The sequence below is a fragment of the Pistacia vera genome, unplaced genomic scaffold (genome assembly GCF_008641045.1).
Source record: "Pistacia vera cultivar Batoury unplaced genomic scaffold, PisVer_v2 Contig485, whole genome shotgun sequence".
NCBI lineage: Eukaryota > Viridiplantae > Streptophyta > Magnoliopsida > Sapindales > Anacardiaceae > Pistacia > Pistacia vera.
In genome coordinates this window covers 813,568-830,909 of record NW_022196318.1, presented here as the reverse complement: position 1 = coordinate 830,909, position 17,342 = coordinate 813,568, and the positions used below count along the sequence as shown (strand labels likewise).

The following is a 17,342-nucleotide window of genomic DNA, read 5'->3' as shown; positions in this document are numbered from 1 at the left end:
GCATTTTTACCTAAATTATTGCTTAATTCTTTACATTTTGTGTATCAGGTTAAAATGGACATTTTGAGCAAATAAGAACAAAATTGGAAGTTTTTGACTCAGAAGTTAGCGGACCTCAGAAGTTAGGAGAGTTCTGAAGCAGGATAAAGCACGATGAGGCTTGTTCCAAAGAGAAAGCACCGAGAATCGAAGATGTAAGCAGAGTGAGAAATTTGGGGCTAGGTATAAAAGAAACACTTAACCTTTTTGCCAGGGTCGTCCAGGAATTAGGGTTAGCAACTTTTACATTGTTTTTGATTAAGCTTGGAGAGATTTAGCGATTAGAAGGGTGAAGATTGGATTTTGAACCAAGGGATTCATCATTTGGGGAGATTTCTTGTCCTCTCTCTTACTTTTCATTATGTTGAACTTGACTATTATCGTTTTTCTTATTTGTAGTGTTAATTTAGCTATGAACTAACCCATTTTGGGTTAGGGTTTTGATTGTAATTCGGATTTCTAATGGGTTAAGTTATTGATCATGTTATGTTCATATGACTATGCTTTGATTGTGTGTTTGCTCTGAGTTTTAAATGTTTTATGTGATGAATATGATGAGATTGAGAAATGATTCATGTTAGGCTTCTTGGGTAATCACCATTATAGTATTGGATGCTAGAGATAGATTCAAGAATTAATGAAATCATTGTAGGATTCTTATGCTTAATGAGTTTGGAATTGTTAACTTTCAAATTGTTGGGTGCGGAAAGTTAAAAAGGAAGAATAGGAAAACATAGCCTGAGAAGGTATGTTTAACACCTTAGTGAGTTCAGTTTACAACCAATGCATATGAATGTGAATGTAATGTAATTTTTAGGTTTAACCCATAAAATCTGAATGAAGTCAAAACCCTACCCGTTTTAATTGAATTGATTTTTATCCGTGTTTTTCATCTCGAATTCTTAGTTAATTCGCAGTTTAGTAATAGGTTAAATTGCTCCCAATTATCCAAAAGATTTCGGTTGCTCCAACTTGAAAACGGTAGAAAACTTAGTGCTTAGCTAACAATCCTCGTAGGAACGATACTCACTCATCATTTTATTACTTTTTACAACTAGTATACTTGCTACATTTGCATGTTGTAGGAAACACGCATCAACATGCTACTTTTATTTTTGTTTGTCAAGACTCCTTGATCTGTGCTGACACTCTAATTGTCATTTATTTTCTCTTATCTGTGTGCTAACTCTAGTATGTTGTGTCCACTGAGACTCTCTCTATAACATGACCTTATTGTATCATTAGTTGATTTTCTATTATTGTCACCATTATGAAAGAGCTACCTTTCATGAAGTGTGAAAGTTGTTTTGAGTAATTTTCTCATTTGTAGAAACCCCTATATTTTGGAAAATCTACCATTAAGAGGACTTCCTTCTTGCAAGTGTGAAATCTACATTTTGGTTACGTTTATGAGAGTTACTAGCCCTTTAATCAAAATGAAAAGAAAAATCTTTATTTCCTATACTGAAAAAGAAAAATACATAATATAGTTGGGGATGACGGAAGGGGAGCTTATCTTGCAAAATTTAACATTGACCAATGTGTCGTTTTACCCACTTAAGGACATTATCACACACTTAGACAAGCTCTTCTGACTTTATTTCTCTTGTGTGTGATCAAGAAAGTGTTGTTTTGATTGCATTATGTTGACAACTTCCGTATGAGGTTTTTTTTTCTGCCTTTTTAAGATTGAAAATGTGATCTCTTAGGTTGTTTTGCACAGATTGACTGTCTTGACCTTCAAAAAATTTATGTGAAGCATTTCATCATCTTAATTTTATGTTTTTAATTCTATTCGATAAATTCCAGTCTTTTGAAAAATTATGGTGTTCTTTTGGGATGCTGTGTGCTCACACAACATCATATTTACACTCTTTTAAGATAGAGTTCCATTTTTTGTATAACTCTTTTTTAGCATCTTAGAATCATCGCTTGCCATAAATGTGTTACCCTAATTTATTTATTTTTGTGTCAGTCTTCACATTCTAAGCCCTATTGAGCCATCTGTGTTCTCTGTTCTTCACTATTTTTTCTCTCAAATTTCACTGATTTTCTTTTGTTTTCACACATGGATTCAAGAAAGAAAGCTATTGAGAACCTAAAAAGAAAGGCCATGGAGGAATCACTCAAGAAGGGATTTCAAGACCTGAAGAAATCCAGCAAGAAAAGGGTGATGAAGTAAAAAACGCCATCGGAGTTTGATTTAGTGACACCAGAGGAGTCCTATGAAGAAGAGACCAGTCGTTCATCCTCACCTATCTCTTCCCTTGCTTCTAGTGATAACCAAGACTTCATGCGCTCATAGAAGGAGTCTGTGTCTGCCTCACTTGAGAAGACGCCTAAAAAATCCTCTTCGGCATCAGACTGCACCTCAAATAAAACGCTGATAGCCACTCTGAAATTGCGCAAGGAAGGTTTCTCAAAGGCCACGCCTTCAAAGCCTCTGACTCCAATAGAGTTGGCAAAAAAGAAAGGAAAGGATGCTATGGAGGAGCCTTCGACCAGTAAAATCTCTTTTTTTGTTTTACTTGCTACTGAGATTTGATTTAGGAGCCACATCATTAAGAAGATAGTTGTGAGCGAAGCAAGTGTTAGGTTAGAAGATTTTGATAAACTCCATGCCTTGATGAAGGAAAGAAATTGGTTAGGAACTGTCACTAGTTCGACTGCCCCTATCCAAACTCTTGTTCAAGAGTTTTACGCCAATTTTGGCATGGACAATGTTGAACCGAATTCAATTGTGCACAATGATAATGGGTCCTGTTTATGGAGGATGTTGCTAGGGATGCCCTTGGTTTGAAGAAGAGCAAAAAGAATTTTTATTTGAAGAGTTTAGACTTAGAAAAAATTGTCAAAGTCATCGCTAATGGTTCATTTGTTGTTTAGTCGAGAACTGGTGTTCTTCAGTCTGGTGTGCTCACACTGTTTTATAGATTGTTGTTTAAAATCTCTTTGACAAATTGGTCTCCTTCCATGCACAATTCAACTGCCAACCAGAACAGGCACAACTCCTTTATGGAATTGCTCAAAGGAAAAAAATTGATTTGGCTGAGTTCATTTTCACTAGTATTAGAGTTGCAGCACTATCAACTCATTCTTTGCAGATTTTGTGCTTTCCTTCTTTACTCTGCAAGATCATTTCCACTTACAAGCCTAAATCCTATGAAATGGAACCTATTTTAAAGATAAAGACTGTCACCAAGAAATCTTTTAGATAGCCTATAGGGAACTTGCTCCCATTTTCCTCAACTAATCAAGCAAGGACTTACACTTGGCAGTCCAAGCTTTTTATTGCCATGCAGGATTTGGAAACTTCAATGGAGTATGTCCTTCAATATGTGAAGGAAATTCACATTTCTCTCTGTTCACGGATGGACAAAATGGAGGCTAATCTAAAAAAGAAGCAAAAGAAGAAAAATAAGATTTTTCTGACAGAACCTACTGATCAGAATGTGGTACCGCCAATTGCTCCTACAGTCATTCCTACTTTTACCATGCCTGCTAAAGATGCTGCTCTTGAGATTCAAGTTGAAGAAGAATAGGCAACTTATGAAAAGAGAAAGACACTACTATTGAGGAAGAAGAAAAAGTTAGTGATGAGGATGACCAAGAACCTACTGATAAAGATATAAAAACTCATGAACATGCTGCTCAAACAGATTCCCATGTGCACACTGATGATGCCTCTCCAATTCAAGATGAAACTGCTATCCCTCCTCTGCTGCGGTTCCAGAAGTTCAAATAGAGGACTCTCAGGTCACCATCACTGCCCCTTTAAAACGCAAAACCAAGAGGAAAGCTGGTCACTCTTCTCTACCCTCTCGAAAGTCTTCAAGACTTATGAACAAAGAGGGGGAGCAAGAAGCATGGGCGAGTTTTTTTTTTTTTTTTTTTGAGATTATTTTTACTAAACTTTGAAACCATTTTTAATCTTTCCATGGGGGAGTTTGTTACTTTGTTTGCTACTTTTTTTGTTTGCACAAATCTGCAGGTCTTAATTGGTTGATTTAAACATGTTTGCACTTGATCTCTTTTATGTTCTTTGTTCATAAGTTTGACAAATGAGGAGAATGTGGAATATTCATATTTGTCAAACTTATGACTTGTGTGTGCATAATAGTTATGTGTGCACACTGATTGACAATCTTATGATTTGGCTTATTTCCTTTGTCTTGTGTGTGCACATCAGTTCTACGTGCACACTGATTGCCAGACTTGTGTCTTGGCTTGTTTTGTTTCGAGTGTGTGCACAACGGTTTGTGCTTACACTCTTGCTTCAGATATTTGCAGTCCAACACGAGTTGCATATTGTTTATCTTTGTCTCTTGCTTTTTAGGACATTTTACATGTGTCATAATATCCTTAAGTGGTCCTAGGGAATAAAGTTATCTTTCCTAATTTGTTTTGTGGTCCAAACCAAAAGAATGAATACTTTCCTTATTTGGACAAACATTAGTCAGTCCCTTATTGGCTGGCTTAGCACTTTATTGTTGAGTAAGAAACCCTTCTTTATATAATACTCTTACTTGCATGTATGAATCTAACTTGTTGACATTTTGTTTCATTGTACTATGAATTTCTTAGAGTATTCTATATCTTGAGGTTCAAGGTTCATTTCTCGTGTGGCAAAACCTCACCATATCAAAATAGACTAGATGGCTCTTGGAACATGGTTCTTTTACTGATGCTGGTGCGTCATGTCAGTGCTTGAAGCTTGGTGGTTCACAAGCTGTTTTCGGGTGTGTTCCCGGCATGAAGAAGATCCAAGGAGTAACTACACGTCAAGGATTCAGAGAGTGGTGCTAAGTGTAAAGTTGAACTGGGAGTTCTTTTTACTGTAACTTAAATCAGCTTTAAACTATATCTTGTAATGTGTTTTTAACTTAGTGGATTGCTTTGATCTGAACAAGGTCCCATAGATGTAGGCTAAAAGTGGATTTAGGCGAACTGTGTATATGGCTATGTTCTTTATTTTTGGCACTTATGTTTGATGTGTTTTAATTGGAATTGCATAATCAACTTGGTAAATATTCCGCTGCACTTTAAAATGGGCACATAAACAAGAAATCGAGTTCACCAACTTTAACAGAGACAAAGCCGCTGTCAAGGAAACATCAACAACCCACAATTGCTTTTTCAGCTAAATCAAGATTTTATATGTGCTTCGAATTGATGAGGTACGGAATCGCCTTGTCTGAATATTGCAGCTGATGATATGCCTTACAGTGACCAAGAATTTAGAAGATCCAAATTTTGGAATATGATTGGGGAAGATAATATATTGAAATAAGGTGGTGATCACCACGAATAACACTTGTGCTAAATCCAGGGGAGGTTCGGTTTCGAAGAAAGGAACTAAATCAAAGTTTGATTCAAAGATATGTATGTGATGGAGCTGGTTATAACGAAATCAGATTAGTATTAAAATTTTATTAAAATAAAGTTGGGAAGTGAGTGATTGATATTGAAGAATAAGAAGTACTAAGGCCAAAAAAAAAAAAAAAAAAAAAATAGAGTGCAAAGACTCTGAAACAGAGAGTAAGAAGCATTTATTTCCTTTTTTTTTCACTGAATTATCTCTGTCTTTTACGTCTACAATTTATAAAGAAAGCGAGTCAGATGTTATCCTTGTTCTTTGGAATCTTAGCCGCTCATTCTACATTACAGAGTTTTTACTCTAACCATTAGATTTACTTAAATTGATACAAGTTGCATGGCAACTTGTCAACTTGCATAACTAATGGATAACAACTTATCAACTCGCATAACAAATGAATAACAACTTGTCAACTTGCATAACAATCACTTGTCAACTTGTCCAACTGATTTTGATCCACTTGTAGTTTGTTTGAGAGAAATGCAGAAAGTGTTGATATCTGAGAATCGAAATCTTTAGCTGCTTGAACTGAAGCTTGCTACAGTTTACATCGTCCCTCAAGCTGAAGCTCAAGCGTTCAATCCAAACATGTTTTCTTTAAAAAAAAATCATTTGTTATCTTCCTTATTGTCCCACAATTTGAAGTTTGTAGCTTACCTTGAACCTGATTGTCCCTCAAGCAATAACGAGGAAGAGGGAGCATAGGAAGCTAAGTGAAGTTGATCAGTGCAGAAACGAGAACCAAAGAGAGGTTTTGTCAGGATGTCAGCTACTTGAAAGACAGTGGCAACATATTGGACTACAAGACGTTTGGAACAAACCATCTCATGAACAAAATGGAAATCGATTTCGATGTGCTTTGTGTGGGCATGGAAAACAAGATTTGAAGCGAGAGCTCCCGCACTAGTGTTGTCACACTAAGAACAAGGATTCCCGGAAGGGAGATGCACAACTCTTGGAACAGGTTCTGAAGCCAAGCAATTTCAGTAGAGGCTTGGGCAGGGGCTCTATACTCAACTTAAGTGGAAGACAAAGCTACGACATATTGTTTTTTGGAACACCACTGAACCAAGTTGGAACAAAGTTGGAACCAAGAAAGATGCAATATCCGGTGGTAGATTTGCGATCAGAAATGTTACTTGCCCAGTCAGCATCAGTGTAGCCTTCCAGTTGCAAAGTGTCACTTTTGATGAAGGTTAAACCATGATGAAGAGTCCCTTGAGTATACCGAAGGATATGTTTGCAAGCTTGCCAATGATTTACTGTTGGAGCTTTAAGGAATTGGCTGAGTTTGTTAACCACAAAGGACAGGTTAGGCCATGTGAGGGTAAGATATTGGAGTGCACCAATAAGACTTTGATAAAGTGAAGGCTGATCAAATAGTGGACTATCGTCAAAGGACAATTTAGAATAGAGTATCATTGGTGTGGAGCAAGGATTGCAATTTTACATTCCATATTCAACTAACAGATCTTGCGCATAGGAGCTTTGATTTAAGAGTAAACCAAAAGCAGTATGGTGAACCGCAATGCCGAGGAAGTAGTGTAGTTTGCCGAGTATCTTAAGACCAAAAGTGTGGTCAAGGTCTTGAACAATTTGGTTCATCAGTTTAGAATCACTCCCGGTGAGAATTATGTCATCTACATAGACTAAAATATATAGTTTAGTTGCTCCTTGATGGTAAAAAAAATAAACTGAAATCAGAGGTGGAGTTGTGGAAGTCGTGAGACATAAATGCAGCTTTGAGTTTATCAAATCATGCCCCGAGGGCCTGTTTTAATCCATATAAAGCTTTATGTAATTTGCAAACATGGGTGGGATGATGTTTGTCAATAAAACCTTCTGGTTGTGTCATGTAAACAGATTCGGAAAGGTCTCCATTTAAAAAGGCATTGTTTACATCCACTTGCTGCACATCCCAGCCATGGTGAACTGCCAAGGTGAGAATAACTCTAATGGTGGAGGCTTTGACAACAGGGGAGAAGGTATTAAGATAATCTATACCAAGGGTTTGATGAAAACCCTTTTGAACAAGTCGAGCCTTACATCTTTGGAAGCTGCCATCAGCATTATTTTTAGTACGAAACACCCATTTGTGACCAACCAATGTCATGTCAGGAGAGTAAGGCACAAGAGACCAGGTGGTGTTATTTTGCAGTGCTTCAAATTCAGAGATCATAGCTGCATGCCAAAGTGGATCTTGCAAAGCTGCTGAAACTGATAAAGGTTCTATAGGTGTAGTAGTGTTTGCAGTAGTACTAAGAAGAGCAGCAGCCTTTGCTCTTGTAACCATGAGATGAAAATTTTGTTTTTTTGGAGCAACAGAGGCAGGCGTTGGTGTTTGTAAAGGTTGTGAAAAAATTTTGGGCGAAGATCAACCTCCAAATGGATAGCAGAAAGGTGTGAGGAAGAAATGGAATTTCGTAAGTGGTTTTCAGTAAGAGGTTGAGGGAGTGTGGAAAAGGGTTTTGGAACAGGTGAGGGTGGTAAAAGTAGTTGCCAAGGGGACTGCGTGTTTGTGGAATTTGGCTATGGTACTTCAGAAAGGGTGGAATTTGTGTCAGAGAAACTTTGAGCAAAAGGAAAACAACTTTCATTGAATTTTACACTTTGGACAGTGTAAACTCTGCCATGATTGTTTAAATATAGGTAGCCTTTGTCATGTGAACTATAACCCAACAATACACATGCTTCAGAGTGGAAAGAAATTTTTTGTTTTTGATAAGGCCTGATAAAAGGGAAGCATTGACATCCAAAGGTTTTGAGTGCTGTGCAATCAGGAGCATTATTGAATAGCATTTGGAAAGGATTGTTATGCATCAAGGTGGCTGAGGGAAGTCGGTTTATCAAATACACTGTTGTGTGAAACGCAAACCACCAGTAACGAAGTGGCATGGAGGCTTGAGCTAGAAGTGTAAGTCCAGTTTCAATAATGTGGCGTTGCTTGTGTTCGACCTTGCCATTTTGATGTGAATATAGGGACATGGATGACGAAAGTGAATTCCTTGTTAAGAAAAATAAGTAGCTAAAGGTCTGAATTCACCGCCCCAATCAAATTGAAAAGCTCTAACTTTCTTGTCAAATTGTTGATCAACAAGTTTGATGAAAAGAATGACAGTGGCACAAACTTTAGATTTAAATTTCAGAGGATAAATCCAGGTGTATCTGGTATAATCATCCATAAACAGTAGATAGTATCTAAAACCAGTAGCTGAAATAATTGGATCTGGTCCCCAAACATCCGCAAACACCAATTCAAAAGGTTCAAGAGATTTGGAAGAGGTTGAAGCCTGGACATTGAAATGAAGTTTTCCATACTGACAAGCTTCACAAAAGTGAGTTTTATTTATATCAGCATGATGCTTTACATTCATATTTTTCACAATGGTCTCAAGAACTGAAGCATGAGGATGGCCTAATCTTCTATGCCATAACAACACAGTATCGTCACTCAGTTTAGCTAGAGAAGTTTCTACCAGTTTGGTGACGTTATTGTTAGAGTGAATCTTGGCTAAAGCACACGAGCTAACATGTAGAGAAGGTTGAGGAACCATTTCAATGGACTGATAAGGAAGTGTCTTGAGAAAGCTGTGTAGAGAGTCACCTTCTGATTTATTTTCAGTCTTCCCGATGGTTGGTATTGTAAGCTGGTACAGACCATTATTCAGAACTCCTTGAAGCAGAGTTTTCTGTGACAACTTGTCTTTAATGATACATCCATCAACAGAGAACTCAACAACAACATTATTGTCTTTTTTAATTTTAGAGATACTAGTAAAATTTTTGTTACATGAGGTACACAGAGTATGTTTCAAAGGTAAATGGATTTGTTTAGATCATTCGAGGGAAAAGTGGTCATACTTGTGTGTGAGATTTCAAGGATTTGTCCATTTCCAACTTGTAAAGTTTTTGGACCATTATAATGACTTTTGAGAGGCAGATTTTGTAGGTCAGGGGTGATATGATGAGTTGCTCCTGAGTCAATAAACCAATTTGGATCCATGACTGTAAGAGGGGAAGCCATTTGTGAAGAGTTTTCATTTTGGCGGTTATCAAAGACTGTTTCAAGACCACGTGTAACTGATCCTAAAGGGTGCTACTGTTGTGAGTTGAGTGCATGTGGTTGATACTTCAGTGCTGGAGATTGGTTACTTATTTTATTCATGGGGACCAAAGGAGATTGGTTCGTATAGTAGGGTGCAGGATATGTGTTTGCAAAATAAACTTGTGTAAAGGAAAAATTTGGTGTAGATTGATGCCTATGATTCTGAGTACCTTGGAAATTTGTATCAAATCTGAGATAGCATTGAAGTGCCATGTGTCCTGTTTTCCCACATAGTTGACATATCATTCTTGGCTTATAAAAGTTTCTACCTCTGCCACAGCCTCTTCCAAAGCTTCCAGTCATTGAATGCATGTCTTGACTACTTGAGTAGAAATTCTGTGAATCTATCTGTCCTTGAGATGATCCATACACAGGTTGGTTTGATTGGTAAGCTGTTGCATTTGAGTTTTGTTGATTTGGCTGAGAGTTCATGGTCTGTTTATTTGCAAGAAAAACTGCTGCTTCATGAAATCCTATATACGCTGAGTGTTGTTTCTCTAATCTCATCTCATGCTTGTGTAATAGGAACTACGCTTCTTGAAGAGAAACATCTCCACTTCGATAGGTTAAATTTGCTACAACTGCATCATATTCGGTTCCCAGGCCATCAAGAATATACATAAGCAATTCTTCATCATTAACAACTACTCCATTGGCAGTTAATGATCCATCAACTTCTTTCATTTTCAGTACATAGTCGTTGATACTCAAGTTTTCTTTTCTGGTTGTTCGTAGAAGATTTCGCAGATGTAGTATTCTAGCTTTTGAATCAATAAGAAAGTGAATTTCTAAAGTTTTCCAAACATCAAAACTTGTTTCACAATTTGCTACATGCCTAAACATTGTTTCAGAAATGGAGGACATCAACCAGCCAAACAGGAATTGATTTAGTTTCTTCCACATGGTGTATATAGTGTTAACATTTCTAGAGTTATCATTTTGAGAGATTAAGTAAGCTAGAGGGCACAGTTTATCACCTGTAACGAATCCTTCAAGTTCGTAAGCTTTCAATGCAGGGAGTGCTTGTGATTTCTAGTAGGCATAGTTCTTCTCTCCTAGTTTGACGATGATGTTTGGTAGAGCATTTGCCAGAGGAAAGGATGATACCGAGCTTGAGACCTTTCAATCAATGTTGATGTAAGTTGATGCAGGGTACCTAGGATCAGCCATTGACGTTTGTCAATTATAGCTCTGATACCATATAAAATTATTAATATAAAAAACAGTGTAAAGACTCTGAAACAGAGAGTAAGAACAGACTTTAAAAAAATCAATAATGAAGCATTTATTTCCTTCCTTTTCCACTGAATCATCTTTGTCTTTTACGTCTACAATTTATAAAGAAAGCAAGTCAGGTGCTGTCCCTATTCTCTAGAATCTCAGCCGCTCATTCTACATTACAAAGTTTTTACTCTAACCATTGGATTTACTTACGTTGATACAAGTTGCATGTTTTTACTCTAACCATTGGATTTACTTACGTTGATACAAGTTGCATGGCAACTTGTCAACTTGCATAACTAATGGATAACAACTTATCAACTTGCATAACAAATGAATAACAACAACTTGCATAACAATATCAGCCGCAACTTGTCAACTTGTTCAACTGATTTTGATCTACTTGCAGTTTGTTTGAGAGAAATAGAAAGTCTTGAAATTTGAGAATCGAAATCTTTAGCTGCTTGAACTGAAGCTTGCTGCAGTTTACAAAGAGGAGCATCCATGTATAAAGGAAGGTTTATGTCGAGATAGCAAGTGACAGTGAATTATAATGATGGGAATGATGGGTTGGGAAGCAACAGAACAAGGTTGAAGGAAGGGTCCTTGGACTGCTGAAGAAGATAAGCTACTTACTAAGTATTTCAACTTGCATGGAGAAGGAAGATGGAGTTCTGTGGCCAGGTCTTCAGTTAATTAATTTAATTTAATTAATCATCTCTATGCTAATTAATCCCTGCTTCACTCTTAGTCTTAGATAGTTGATGACTAATATAATTCTTATAGCATCCAGGTGAATTTAAAACTGTACTTTTTGGGTGGGAAGAGATCAAAATGGAAGCCTGACATGCTTTACAAAATTAGTTATTCAAGCATAATTAGCATCATATACATATAGTTGACAAGAATATTGTTACTTTGTGAGTTGTTTTTCACTATTGTTGATTTGTGGGAGTGTTATAAGGAAGAAACTTGTTTCCATGTTAAAGGTATAGAGAAGAAAAAACAGTAGTACTACTGACTGGAGCTAACTTGTCTTTCAGGTAGCTGGTAAGTATTTGAATGGGAAGATGAGATTAAAGGGAAGCTTGACTTTTTTTATTAATTATACAAGTCTAATTAATTAGCATAATTCTGAGTTGTTTTTCATTAATTATTTTGTGTATTTATCTTCAGGTTTGAATAGGAGTTGAAAGAGCTGCAGGCTGAGATGGGTAAATTATCTAAGACCTGGACTCAAGAGAGGCCAATCAACACCTCAGGAAGAAGGGATTATTTTTTAACTGCACGGTTTATGGGGTAACAAGTAATGCATCTTTCTCTTCTTCTCTCACTCACATAAAGATAAAAATATATATGTTTAATTAATGCATATATGAATGTTATAGGTGGTCAACAATTGCAGGATACTTGCTGGGAGAAGAGACAATGAGATAAAGAACTACTGGAGAACCCATTTCAAGAAGAAAGAAAAAGCATCTCAAAAGCAAGAGAAACGAAAGGCTCAACTTCTAAAACAAAAGCAACAGGCACAACAACAACAAGATAACATGAATAAGCTCAAGGTCGTCTCATCTCATGCAGATAATAATCATATAAGCAATAATGTGAAAAATATCATTGGAGAAGTACAAGAAAAGCCGCAAACGGTTTTCATACACGCCACTTTGGAGTACGATCAGTTCTTGCCGGCTGTTACGTATAAGGATTTTTCATCTGGGCCGTCGGATCAGCATGTGGTAGCAGATTAAGGGCTGTGGAAAGTTGAGGTTCCATTGCAGCATGGTAACCAAGAAACAAGTAATTGCAACAAGATGGCTATGCAAAATCAGCCGGGGACAACTTTTTCTTTTGGAGGGGAGGCAAATAATAATTATGCTACAACGAAGGATACTATATATTTTAAGAAGACAAAGATCGAATGAAAGAGAGAAGGAGCAAGCAAAATGTGATCATGAGTAGTTCTTAATTATGTTAAATTGGTTTAATATCATGCATATATGCATGTTATAGCATCATGGATAATATTTAAGTGAAGTAAACGCAGTCAGCATTGCTTAATTAACGTATGATACATGCAGACATGCAGGCGCAAACAGGCAGTCAAATACGTACTTTGCTTAATATCAAGATTGGCCCATGCAGGTCTCGAACCTGCGACCTTCGCGTTATTAGCATGACGCTCTAATCAACTAATCTAATAGGCCATTGACTCTAAAGAAAGCTAAACATTTAATAAATATCAAGTAATATATGAGATAAGGTTATCAACTAATTATGAATTATCAGGTCGAGATTGTAAGAAAAAATTAATGAGAAGAGATTATGAGAATAACATTATTAGCAGTGCAATCTGATGGACTCACTTATCCAAATTTAAACACACTCTTATAAGGAGGAAGACTTCATAAAACAATTATGAAAAAACTGAAAACATGGAATTCCTGGCACTGGACTGGAGTATTGATTGAAATGCTAGACAAGGGTTTATAATCTTTACTATCAAACCAACATTGTCACCATCTAGATTTTCAACTTGCAGCATATGTGTTAAAAGTGTTGCCTTTTCAGCTTCTTGTCTTCACCACCACCTATCCTGTGATTGTTAGGATCTCTTCCGATCAGGGGATCTTTAGATCCAAGATGGAAACTGCAGCTGATTGTCTAGCATCAACTGTAGAACATTATCAATTAAGTTATTTTGCTTTTCAAAATGCAAGTTAGATAAATCCCAACTAGGTTCTTTGCCTTTCCATTCTTTTCAGAAATAAACACGGGGAATGAGCTGACATCTTCAAAAAGAGAATCATTTCTGAGTTGCAAAAAGAGGCGGAAAGTAAATTTTAAGAAGCTTACAATGCACAGTTGTAGTAAAAGATTACTAATTTCAACTCCAAATCCATTTCAATCTCTGGAATGCAGTGCAGAGAGGAGCAATTAGTGGCAGAGGGCAGGTGCCCGAGAAAAAACACTAATTGCGCTTTTCCCGTACTCAGCTGCTAATTATGTTTCTGAACTCTTAACTTACAGAATATTTCCCAAGCATTTCTCTATGTGTATTACTGAGATTTCATCTCTATAGCTGTATCCAAATTTATAGGTCACTGAATCATCGATAACATTTTATCATCACAAGACAAGAAAATAAATCCGCGTAGCTGACTTGCGTTAATTGGGCATCTACAATAGTGAATTGAGTTAGGTGGCCTCAGTTAATTACACCTCAAAATTGCCAACTACTAATCTGAACTGTTGTGAAAGAAAGATATTAATGTTTCAATGTAAACATTTTACTTCCTGGGTTTTATGTACATACGGATGTATACGTTTTAATAACTGTATGCTTTCCTGTCTTGAAATGCAGTTCTTTGGGAATGTGCAAGAAATGTGGCGATGTGAGATTGATAGCATAGCATGCTCAAGATGTAAAGGAACAGGATTAGTTAAATCAAATGAACCGTTCAATTTCAATTTCATGGATGACTTGTATCCAATTTTAGGTGGTGATGAACAAAAAATAAAGTCAATCGGATGCTCAAAATGTCAAGCTAAAGGTCGCTTCTGCTGCACCGATTGCCCAAATATGCGCCCCCAAGTGTGATTCGTCAAAGTCTGAAATATTATTGCTTCGGCTACCTTCAAAATCAATTAAAATTTCAACTTTCTTATTATCAATAGTAATCGCAATATTGTAATAGTTGATTTACTTTGCGTCTGAACTAGAAATTATTCTATATTCCAATGCAGAATGCTGCAATTAGCTAGTCTTTGATTATGTGATCTCTCTTCTTGATAAGATGATTCATTATTGAGTCATTGACACAAATCAACATCTTCAACATTTAGCATAAAGCAACAACCCCACCAACCAACCAACCATGGCAAAACCACAATGTATGATTGATAATCAGCAGCCATGGCAAAGTTTTGACTCAAAACTAACCAAGCCCATCATCATGATCAGGAATCATGTTATATTTGAAATGGGTATGCAAAATGTGACCCAAAACCATGGTGGATCTTTTGCTTCAATAGACTACCACGCTGCCGACCTATTTTTGTTATGTTCCTAGTCTAGGGAATATTGTATTACTCGGAGGGGACGTTTGGATTATATAATGTTTTATTATAGAGGGATATTATAATAACGGATAGATGGATCACCTTGAAGATTACTAAAAATGTTTAAAAAATGTGTTTGGTTGGTTCGAATAAATTGGTAAATAATATGTTTAATTGGAAGGATAAATGGGTGGGTATATTATATAAATTACTAAATTGCCCTCCTTGTTAAATAATAATATAATAGTATTTTTTATTAATTTTTTTGAATGATTCTTTTAACCTCCTATATTTGAAATTTTGCTAAAACACCCTAGCCATATAAAACTTTAACTTGTAGCAAAATCAACCCCCACCCAATCTAAGCCACTGCCGGCAGCCAGCCACCACCACCACCTGTCGCCCGCAGTCGACGAAATGATGTATGAATGGCCGTATATGGTTGGTCGTGCATGGGCAAAGCCATTTTTGTCTATGGATCACAAATCCATGGTCGTTTCACAGCTAGATTATGGTCATTTCACCGTCAGATATATGGCAGTGAAATGGCCACATCTTTGGCCGTGAAACGGCCATAGAAACACCAGATCTAAATTTTTCCGACCATGGATCTGTGATCCACCTTACCGATGCACGATCGGTTAGATCTTAGCAGCCGTGCATCATTACAACAACTGACGTTGGTAGTGGTCTTGTGTGGCTGGGGGTATTTTGTTAACTTTTAAACTTTTTTGCGGCTGAGGTGTTTTAGCTAATTTTTCAAATGTAGGAGGGCTAGGTAATTGTTATTTGATAGACATTTGAAGACAATTGTGTTCGAAATGGCATTTAATTAAGGGCAAAATAGGTAAAAAAAGATTACCCGTTAATGTTTTAATCCCGGCGGGGAGGGTATCAGATTACCCCCAACAGTACCAATAGTAAACACTATTTACAATAAAAGATTTCCGTAATATTTTATTACTTGCAAACCAAACACCAGAACCTTGCAAAATAAACGAAGATTACCCTTGTTATCTTATATGCCCTCGGTCCAAATGTAGCTAGAATGTTATATTAATGGAAAGATAGATTACTTTGAAGATTACTGAGAATGTTTATAAAAATGTATTTGGTTGGTTGAAATAAACTGGTGGGTATGTTATATTAATATGTTTGATTGGAAGGAATAAATTTTGTGGATATGTTATATAAATTACTAAATTGCCCTCTTTTTTAAATACTAATATAATATTATTTTTATTATTATGTTTTGAATAATTTTTTTTAGCCCCAACATTTTAGATTTAGGTAAAACACCTCAACAACCAAAAAAGTTTAAAACTTAATAAAAATACCCGCACCCACCCCAAGCCACTGTCGGCAGCTTGCCACCACCACCGACAGTGGCGATAGTGGAGATCTAGCCGTTTCACAGCAACATCTATGGCTGTGAAGCAGCCATAGATCTGGTCATGAAACAGCCTTACCCTCGCACAGTTGGCCAGATTCGGCCGGTCGTGAGCCATTCCTTCGTCGTCGTCAGCCGCTGATGGCTAGCAGTAGTTGCAAGATTCGGCCACCACCCTTGAGTAATTATTTTAAATTCCAGGGGTATTTATGTCTTAAAAAATTTGTATATAAGGATAAAATAGTCTATGAATATATTTGTAAATTAATTCCAAAATAAGGGGTAAAATTATAACAAAATTAAGATTATCAAGTAATCTTAAAATACTTAAGAAAATTGAGGTAATCAAATTACCTCCTATATTACCAACAATAATTATTATTCGTTTTGAAAGATTATCGGAATCTTATATTACTTGACAACCAAACATGGTAATCAAGTAATATAAGATGACATTACCTCAGTAATCCCCTATTATCCCCAACCAAACACACCCTATATATATTACAAGTCATACAATTGTAGTAGTTCTGGTCAATCAAGCAGCTTTAACACATTTCGGATGGAGACATTCTAAATCAAATTGCCTTATCATGTATATTCGAAGCTCTCTTCTCATAACCATAACTGATTGGTCTAATGGTAAAAGTGTAAAGAGGTCTAATATGGGACTCCTCAGTTCGAGTCCCCCCAAGCACTAATAAGAGGCCACTAAGGAGTTTACCCAGCCGTTCACTTCAAGGCCTTGAGAGATTAGTTGAAGTACGTGTAAATTACCCCAAACACCCCTAATCACCCAAAAAAAGAAAAAGAAAACAAAAAAAAAGAAAAAAAAAAGCCCTCTTCCTATTCTTGATGTGAGTATGATGTATATTCTATCATTACAGGAAAACAAAATCGGTTATATTGCTCTGAAGCTTCCATTTCTTTTATTATAAGATAAATAAATAAAACTTTTTAGCCAAATGTGTTGAAGAAAAAGAAGCAAAAGGATCAAAAGGACAATAATTTTGATCTACAATGTTATCATGAATTAATATACCCAACTCTTTAGTTTTCACACACTACTTCACTGCACTTGCTGTGCTGATAGGGCCCGTAAATTATATATATAGAAGAAAGGAAGGAAGATAGGAAAAGAAACTACA

The 17,342-nt window shown here is 36.4% G+C and overlaps 1 non-coding gene and 1 pseudogene across 1 annotated transcript; one reads left to right on the top strand and one right to left on the bottom strand.

The window, feature by feature from the left end:
- Positions 1 to 11,295: 11,295 nt before the first annotated feature.
- LOC116146925 lies at positions 11,296 to 12,667 on the top strand (annotated as a pseudogene).
- Positions 12,668 to 12,875: 208 nt separating this feature from the next.
- On the bottom strand, positions 12,876 to 12,949 carry TRNAI-AAU. Its single transcript has one exon. It is a non-coding gene; the product is annotated as a tRNA-Ile (tRNA).
- Positions 12,950 to 17,342: the final 4,393 nt, after the last annotated feature.